Genomic DNA, 8,211 nt, shown 5'->3' on the forward strand with positions numbered 1-8,211 from the left:
CTAGCCTAAAAATTGTCCTTTGGAACGCCAACGGGCTGTCATACCACATTGAAGAGCTTAAAGTCTTCATCATCACATTCAATATTGATATAATGTTACTAACTGAGACGCACTTCACAAACAAAAGCTTTGTCAATATTCCAAAGTATAGTATTTATCACACAAATCATCCGGATAAAACAGCCCATGGAGGCACAGCAATACTTATTAAAAGTAATATAAAACACTATCAGCATAGTTTGTATTGTAAGGAATACTTATAGTCTACTAATATAGTTGTGAAGGACTGGATTGGCATTATTGTAGTGGCGGCCGTTTATTGTCCACCGAAGCATATAATTAAAGAGAAACAGTTCCAAAGTTTCATAATAACGCTGGGGAGTCGATTTATTGCCGGAGAGGATTTTAACGCTAAGCACATCCACTGGGGGTCACGTCTCACGCTTCCTAGGGGTCGAGAATTGTTTAGGATAGTGGAAACCTCAAGCTTAAATATAATATCTCCTGGGAATTCAACATATTGTTTTGCAGATAGGAATAAGGTTCCCGACCTGATAGATTTCTACTTGGTGAAAGGTATTTCAGAAACCTTTGAATGTACGAGCAGTCCGGAACTATCATCGGATCACTCTCCCGTATTGGTCACGAAATACAGCTCAAACCAGGTAAGTGTACTCTCCACAACGTTAAGACTGACTGGCCTTGCTTCCTGCGACCTCCTCACCTCCCTCCTTAACACTAAAATAGCATTAAAGTCTGAAGACGATGTTAGTAAAGCTGTGGAGCATTTTAATGTCTCCATCCAGGAAGCGGCCTGGGACTCATCTCCGCTATTCGATAAAAAGGACAGGAGGATAAACTATTCGAATACAATATTAGCTAAGGTGGCTGATAAAAGACTCTTAAGAAAACTATGGCAATCAATTCGCTGCCCACATTTAAAGAATAAACTAAATCGGGCAATAAAAGAGCTTAAAAAACTCCTAGAAAATGAACGAAATAGTGGAATGCAAAGGTACCTCCAGGAATTAGATGCCACCAGGGCCAGCTAATATTCACTGTGGAAAGCTACTAAAAAATTAAAGCATCCACAAACTTCATCTTCCCCACTGCGTCGTGACGACGGTATCTGGGCTCAAAATGATGCAGAAAGAGCCACTGCCTTTGCTGAACATCTACAAAAAGTGTTTACGCCTCATCCTTACGAGGGCACAGAAGAACACATTTCGACTACCTCGAGAATTGCAGGATCCCATCAATTTTACGGATCCAATCAAGTATTTTACCAAATCAGAGGTTCTCAAAACAATCGAGAATATAGAATACAGTAAGAAAGCACCTGGATATGATCTTATCACTGGAAGAATACTAAAGGAACTGCCGGAGGCAGGTATAGTATATCTCGTTCAACTCTTCAATGCCATGATAAAACTAAATTTTGTTCCTCCCCAGTGGAAGGTCTCTCAGATAATGATGATTCCTAAGTCGGACAAAGCACCAGAGGATCTCAAATCTTACAGACCAATTAGCCTGATACCCATAACAGCAAAAGTATTTGAGATCTTATTGCTGGGTAGGATGTCACCTTGAATTAAAGAGAAAGGTCTAATTCCTGATCACCAGTTTGGGTTCAGGAGCGACCATGGAACAATAGAACAAGTCTATCGACTTGTCAGCAAAATCCATTCCGCAATGAAGAGGGAGTATTGTTCTGCTGCCTTCCTGAATATCTCGCAGACATTCGACAGGGTGGCACGACGGGCTTCTTTATAAAATTAAGGTTAATCTACCAAGCTGTTACTTGATTCTAAAATTCTGCCTCAGAGATAGGACTTACAGCATCGCCTGTGGTGAGGCAGTGACTGACCTATACCCAATCAGGGCTGGTGTGTCCCAGGGTAGCGTCCTGGGTCCAATGCTGTACCTGCTCTTCACGGCTGATCTCCCAACGAGGCGCTTGGATACTGTTAGTACATTCGCCGATGACACAGCAATCATGACTTCTCACTCAAATCCTACGACTGCTTCAGAAGCCCTTCAAAAGAGCTTAAACGATGTATCCACATGGATGAGAAACTGGAGAATAAAGGCCAATGAAAACAAATCAGTCCATGTCATCTTCACAATTAAACGCGGAAACTGCCCTACAGTCAAAATTAATAATATTGAAGTACCGCAAGCGACCCATGTCAGATACCTTGGAATGCATTTAGACAGACAACTCACTTGGAAAAATCATATATTTACCAAGAGAAAACAGTTAGGCCTCCAGTTACGCAAAGTATACTGGATAATGGGACATAAATCGCAATTACAACTCGAAAACAAACTACTGCTTTACAAAACCATATTAAAACCAATATGGACTTACGGAATCCAACTATGGGGCACGGCATCCCACTCTAACATTGAGATATTGCAAAGATTCCAGTCAAAGATACTAAGGATCATAATCAATGCTCCATGGTACGTCACCAACGATACCTTGCACCGAGATTTGAACTTACTTACGATTAAGGAGGAGATAGCAATCAAGATTAAAGCTTATAAAGACAGGGTAACTAAACATCCCAATACTTTGGCAAACCAACTAATGTCCCACAGTATCCCGGGCAGAAGATTAAAAAAGAGAATACCTAGCGATTTAATACCGTACAATATATAACTTCAACTGCTAGGAAAGGGGCAATGGCCTGTTTTTGCTCAGGACAGCAACAATAGAATTACAAAATACTGAATGTCTAATATGAGACAAGTCGTATGTACCTTGGGGGTTAAAAAAAAGAAAAAAATATTTTCATCAATATTTAAGGTTCACATAGAATGGTTGTTCATTCTCTAGCTCACGCACTTTGAATCAAGTCGATTGATCAATTAGTTTTTTCTCTATCTTTCCCGCAAATTTTAAGAAAGTACGAAAATGATATTTCGAGAAAAACACGTTTAAAGTTTGCGGTACAAAAAATATCATTTATTGGTGATTTACCGCAATCTTATGCTAATCAGCTATATCAGGGCCATACTGCAAGCCTTCAGCTTCTTCATAAAACTCGTTTCGCTGCATTTGCTCCAGTTTACGAGATGTGCGAGTCTCCTTGGTCGTGCTGCTTCGGTGCCGCTTCTCTCCCGTAACTCGCTGTGCATCGTATTTATCAATAAACATTTTGCACTGTTGGCCGATATTGATTTCTCATAACTGCATCGTTAATAAAATGGCAGTGTAGCCTTCATTAAAAATGCCAGTAGCCAAATATGCAGCGATTTGAATAATTTTAAAGCCCGAATTGAGGTGTTTGGAAGCGATATGCCACATAGTCAAATTGAAGGATTCGTTGGAATTTTGTGTATGCCCGCCTAAACACCTACTCAAAAGATCTTCATTGGAAAGATCTTCATAGATCAAAGTGAGGTGTTTTTGTAATATGTTCTAAGTAGTATGTGGGAAGGTATGGCCCGTCAAAACATTCCCCCTCCACTCGACCCGCCAGCGCCACTAAATCACGCCCACCGGCGCCAGCAGGTCAAGTGGAGGGGGGAATGTTTTGACGGGTCGTACCTCCTCACAGGCAAAAACTAATCGACTTTTGAAATAAGCAAATTATGGCCGACATTATCAGGGAGTTGGCAATTCTGGCTCTTGATCAGCTATTTAATTTGCATTTGCGAAATTGCATTTGCAAAAAAATTCTGTAAGCTCTGCTGGATTCGAACCTGGGACCTCTGACTCTTGAGTTCACGGCGTCTTACCACTAACGCTAATGCTATACCCTGATGGAAACTAGTTATATAGCCTACATATGGAAGGTACGACGTCACAGGTTTTGGAGAAACTCTGTATAGACCCTGCTGGATTCGAACCTGGGGACCTCTGGTCCTTGAATCACGCGTCTTACCACTACGCTACTACTATACCTTGATGGAAACTAATTATATAGCCTACATATGGAAAGTATCGACGTTACTGGTTTTGGAAAAACTCTGTAGGTCCTGTTGGATTCGAACCATGGGACCTCTGCTCTTGAGTCATGTGTCTTACTACTATGCTACAGCTATACCCTGCGTGACGTGGCGGCCGTGGAGGCGCCCGTCACAAGGCGAAACCTCGGTCCTTACGCGAGATTTGCGGGGGGGAAGGGAGCCGAATTGCCCCCCCTCGAAGTCATTAGAATTAAGAGCGTGCAGGTGCGACGGTCTCGCGTCCCCAAGATTTGTGCCCTTGGACCTCCCGAGCCGGCCACCCGGACAGGAGGACCAGGAAGGATGCCGAGGACGTCGCTCACCGCCCGGCACAGCCAGATCAGGTGATTACGCTCTTTTCTCGTTTCGTCGCAGAAAATTTATCGTTATCCCGCAAAGATTACCGCTGCCGTGTATTATTCCACAGGCTAACCCGACAACACGGGCGAGGCAGCGAGATACCGTCGAGCACGTTCTCGACGCATGGGTTGCTAGCTGAAAACAACGGCTAGACGAACAAAGAGCCACGCTCGCGGGACGCCGTGAGCGAGAGAGAGAAAAAGAGAGAGAGAGAGAGAGAGAGAGAGAGAGAGAGAGAGAGAGAGAGAGCGAGAGACAGAGAGAGAGCGAGCGAGCGAGAGAGGGCATCCGTTCCGTGGATTGTCAACAGAATTCGCGGAAGGATTCCCGGAAGGAAAAAAGGAACAACAGAAAAACGAGAGACGAGAAGATTCGTTTTTATCTCTCGATCAGGAGTTTAGTTTTTCGTCTCGCAAAAAGAAGACAGATTCGACTTTGGCCTCGAACAGATTAGATTGGTATTTCCGCTCGTAAGAGAGAAAGCTTTGTGTGCCGCTCGAAAGGCAGAAATAAGATTTGGTGTTCCGCATGCGAAAGAGAAAGTAGAGTTGGTGTTCCGATAGCTACCGGAAAGCGGAGGAGAGCCGTGAAATATCGAAGGGGAAGATCCCGGAGAGGACCGAGCTGCCGCTGGCCGCGCGACCGGACCGACCGACCCGCCGACCATCGAGGCCCACGCTGCCGGGAGGTTCCCGTCCATGTAAGACCGTTCACCTGCCATTTTCCCGGTGTTCCGTTACGTGTCGCGTCCCGCGAAAACGCATTGTGTACGAAGAGCGGTATCGACCTCGCGTAGGAGCGACAGGAAAAAATTCAATTGTACCGTATTGCGAGGAGCAGGAGGTTACCGTCTCCCGGTGTATCGAATAAATCCAAATCTCGCCAAGTAGCCCGTTTTGGTTTTTTATTGGTGCGTTCCGCTTCCCGACTTCCGATGAACCCTTCCCGTCTGCCGACTCAAATTTATCCCGAGCTACCGGACCCAACGGATTCGCGCGCCGCGGGGAAAACTTTGTGTTGGTGAGTGATGCAGCCCGCTGCACCCGGCGCCCAACATTCGGTTGGTGCAAGACCGCGACGCACGGACCGACGGCTGTTTGTCAGCGCTTCGAAAAAAGCGTCACACCTGATGGAAATTATTGGGTGAGTGCAAAAGTTCGTACGGAGTTTGTGAGTAAAAGTCACACAGTGATTAGGCAAACAAAAATCTTTATTCAATCAATGATATATTCTCCATCGTTTTCTATAATCTTTTCCCAACGTTCTGGCAGCATACGGATGCCTCGATTATAAAAACTGCGCGGTTTAGATTCGAAGAACGAAGAGACGCCGTTTTTTAAGGCCTCCAAAGAGTCAAAGTTTTTTCCATTTCAATAATTTTGCAATGACCGGAACAAGTGATAGTCAGATGGTGCGATATCAGGAGAATACGGTGGATGCGTTAAGACATCCCATTTCAGGCTCTTCAGTTTGCGCAGCGTCTTTTTCGAAACATGTGGTCTGGCGTTGTCGTGATGAAAGACGACTCCCTTGCGATTTGACAAAATCGGACGTTTCTCTTTTATTTCTCGATTCAGATTGGTTAATTGGCGACAGTACTTGTCCGAATCAATCGTTTCGCCAGCGGGGAGAAGCTCGAAATAGATTATATGCCCTTGCAATCCCACCAAACAGAGAGCATCACCTTCATCGGGTGCAAACTGGCTTTTGGCATTGCGTCACCATGCTCACCTGATTGTTTCCATGTCCGTTTGCGCTGAACATTGTTGTAGAGGACCCATTTCTCATCGCCCGTCACTAGTCGATCCAAAAACGACTCGTTATTGAGCCGCCCGAGTAAAGAAACGGCTGCAGAAATTCGCTTGATTTTGTTCTTCTCGGTCAGCAAATGGGGCACCCATATATCGAGCTTCAAATCGAATTCCATCTTTTTTAAACGCCGAAAAGCGGTTGATCGGTTAACGTTTAGTGCTGTAGCAACTTCTTCTGTTGAAATTCGCGGATTATTGAGCACTAAAGTACGCAAAACATCGTCATCAATGTCAGAAGGTCGACCAGAGCGTGGCTCGTCTTCAAGGTTAAATTCTCCGCACCGAAATTTAGCAAACCATTTTTCCACAGTTCGTTTAGCTGGTGCTTCATCCTGATAAACATCCTGAATGTTTTTTACGGCTGCGGCAACGTTTATTCCCTTCCGAAACTCGTAAAGCATAACATGCCGTAAATGCACCTTATCGATACTCATTTTTAAACTGATATTTCTCGAAGCAGTTTGTATGAAAACAAATGATTTTTTTTTTAATAACAGCTGAAGACGTCACCTTTCCAACGTTATATAATATGTAGATGGAAGTATTAATGACAACACTTTATGACGCTTATAACTCCATCTATTGAAACTCCGCACGAACTTTTGCACTTACCCAATAGTTATATTGCCTACATACGGAAAATAACGACATCACAAGTTTTGGAAAAACTCTGTGGTCCTGCTCGGATTCGAACCGGGGTCCTCTGTGGCTCTTGAGTTAAACCGTCTTACCACCCGTACTACTGCTGCTCTCTAGTAGAAACTGGCCTTACGACATAGTCGTATAACAGGGTGAGATGTGCGCGCGCGCGCGCGTGTGTGTGTGTGTGTGTGTGTGTGCGTGTGGTCATCCCCACAGGTGTGTTCTCTGAAAAAATCCTGCAGGTCCTCCTCGGATTCGAACCAGGGTCCGTTGGCTCTTGAGTCAAACGTCTTATACGCTACGCTATTGCTATACTCTGATGGAAACTAGCTATATTGTATACTTCCGTAAAGTATTGACGTTACGCGTGGAAAATTTCGAAAATTCTAGGTCCTACGGACTCGAATCCCTGAGGCCCCTACTTTTGAGGCGAGCGAGCATGCGTGCACATGTTCGAACAGATAAAGATAATTTCGAAGATAAAAATTACTCAGCGATTGTTAGAAGACGATACTCCGGTCTACACAGTCTGTCCCAGATCCAATGAGACTGGTCTAAAAATAATACAAAGCGTTTATTATTTTGATTTTTTATTCTTGTTTATTCAAAATAGTCTCCTTCGGAGTCAATACAGCGCTGAAAACGTTTAACAAATTTTTCGAAACATTTTTTATATTCATCGGCTGGAATGGCCTTTAGTATGGCGGTCGAAGTCTTTTGGATGACCGGGATGGTATCGAAACGATTTCTTTTCATCGCCAATTTCAGTTTGGGAAATAGCCAAAAGTCGCACGGAGCCAAATCAGGTGAATACGGTAGATGATCGATAACAATGATGCCTTTTTGGTCAAGAATTCACGTACCATGATGGCTTTGTGCGATGGTGCATTATCGCGCAACAAAAATCAACTGCCTGGCTCTCGATATTCCGGTCGAACTCGTCGAATTCTGGCCCACAATCGTTGTAGAACTCCCAGATAATATCTGGGCAGACACACAGCGGTTGCATCGAAGAATTTCTTTGACTTTCTCGATGTTTTCTTCATTGCGAATGGTTTTTGGCGGCGGTACTCGGTCATCGTCTGCAAGGTCCTCACGATCGTCACGGAATCGGCCAAACCAACGGAAAATCTGTGCACGGGATATGCATTCATCCCCGTACACATTTTTTAGCGTTTCGTACGTTTCTGCACCACTTTTACCCAATTTAAAAGTTGGTTTTTCGACCGACGTACACAAAGTGACTTTACATAAAATGTCAAACCACAGTGAAATATCAACCGAATTCGCTCAAATTTTGAGGTTAAGTAGATGAAGGGTAGAACATTCATCTACCATCATTCACTCATAGATATCGCTGCGCTAAGAACTTTGATGGAACCAGTCTCATCGTATCTGGGACAGACTGTATATGTTTACCTCAATATTTTTACCTATGTGT

The sequence above is a fragment of the Harpegnathos saltator genome, unplaced genomic scaffold (assembly GCF_003227715.2).
Source record: "Harpegnathos saltator strain DR-91 unplaced genomic scaffold, Hsal_v8.6 scaffold826, whole genome shotgun sequence".
Classification (NCBI taxonomy): Eukaryota; Metazoa; Arthropoda; class Insecta; order Hymenoptera; family Formicidae; genus Harpegnathos; species Harpegnathos saltator.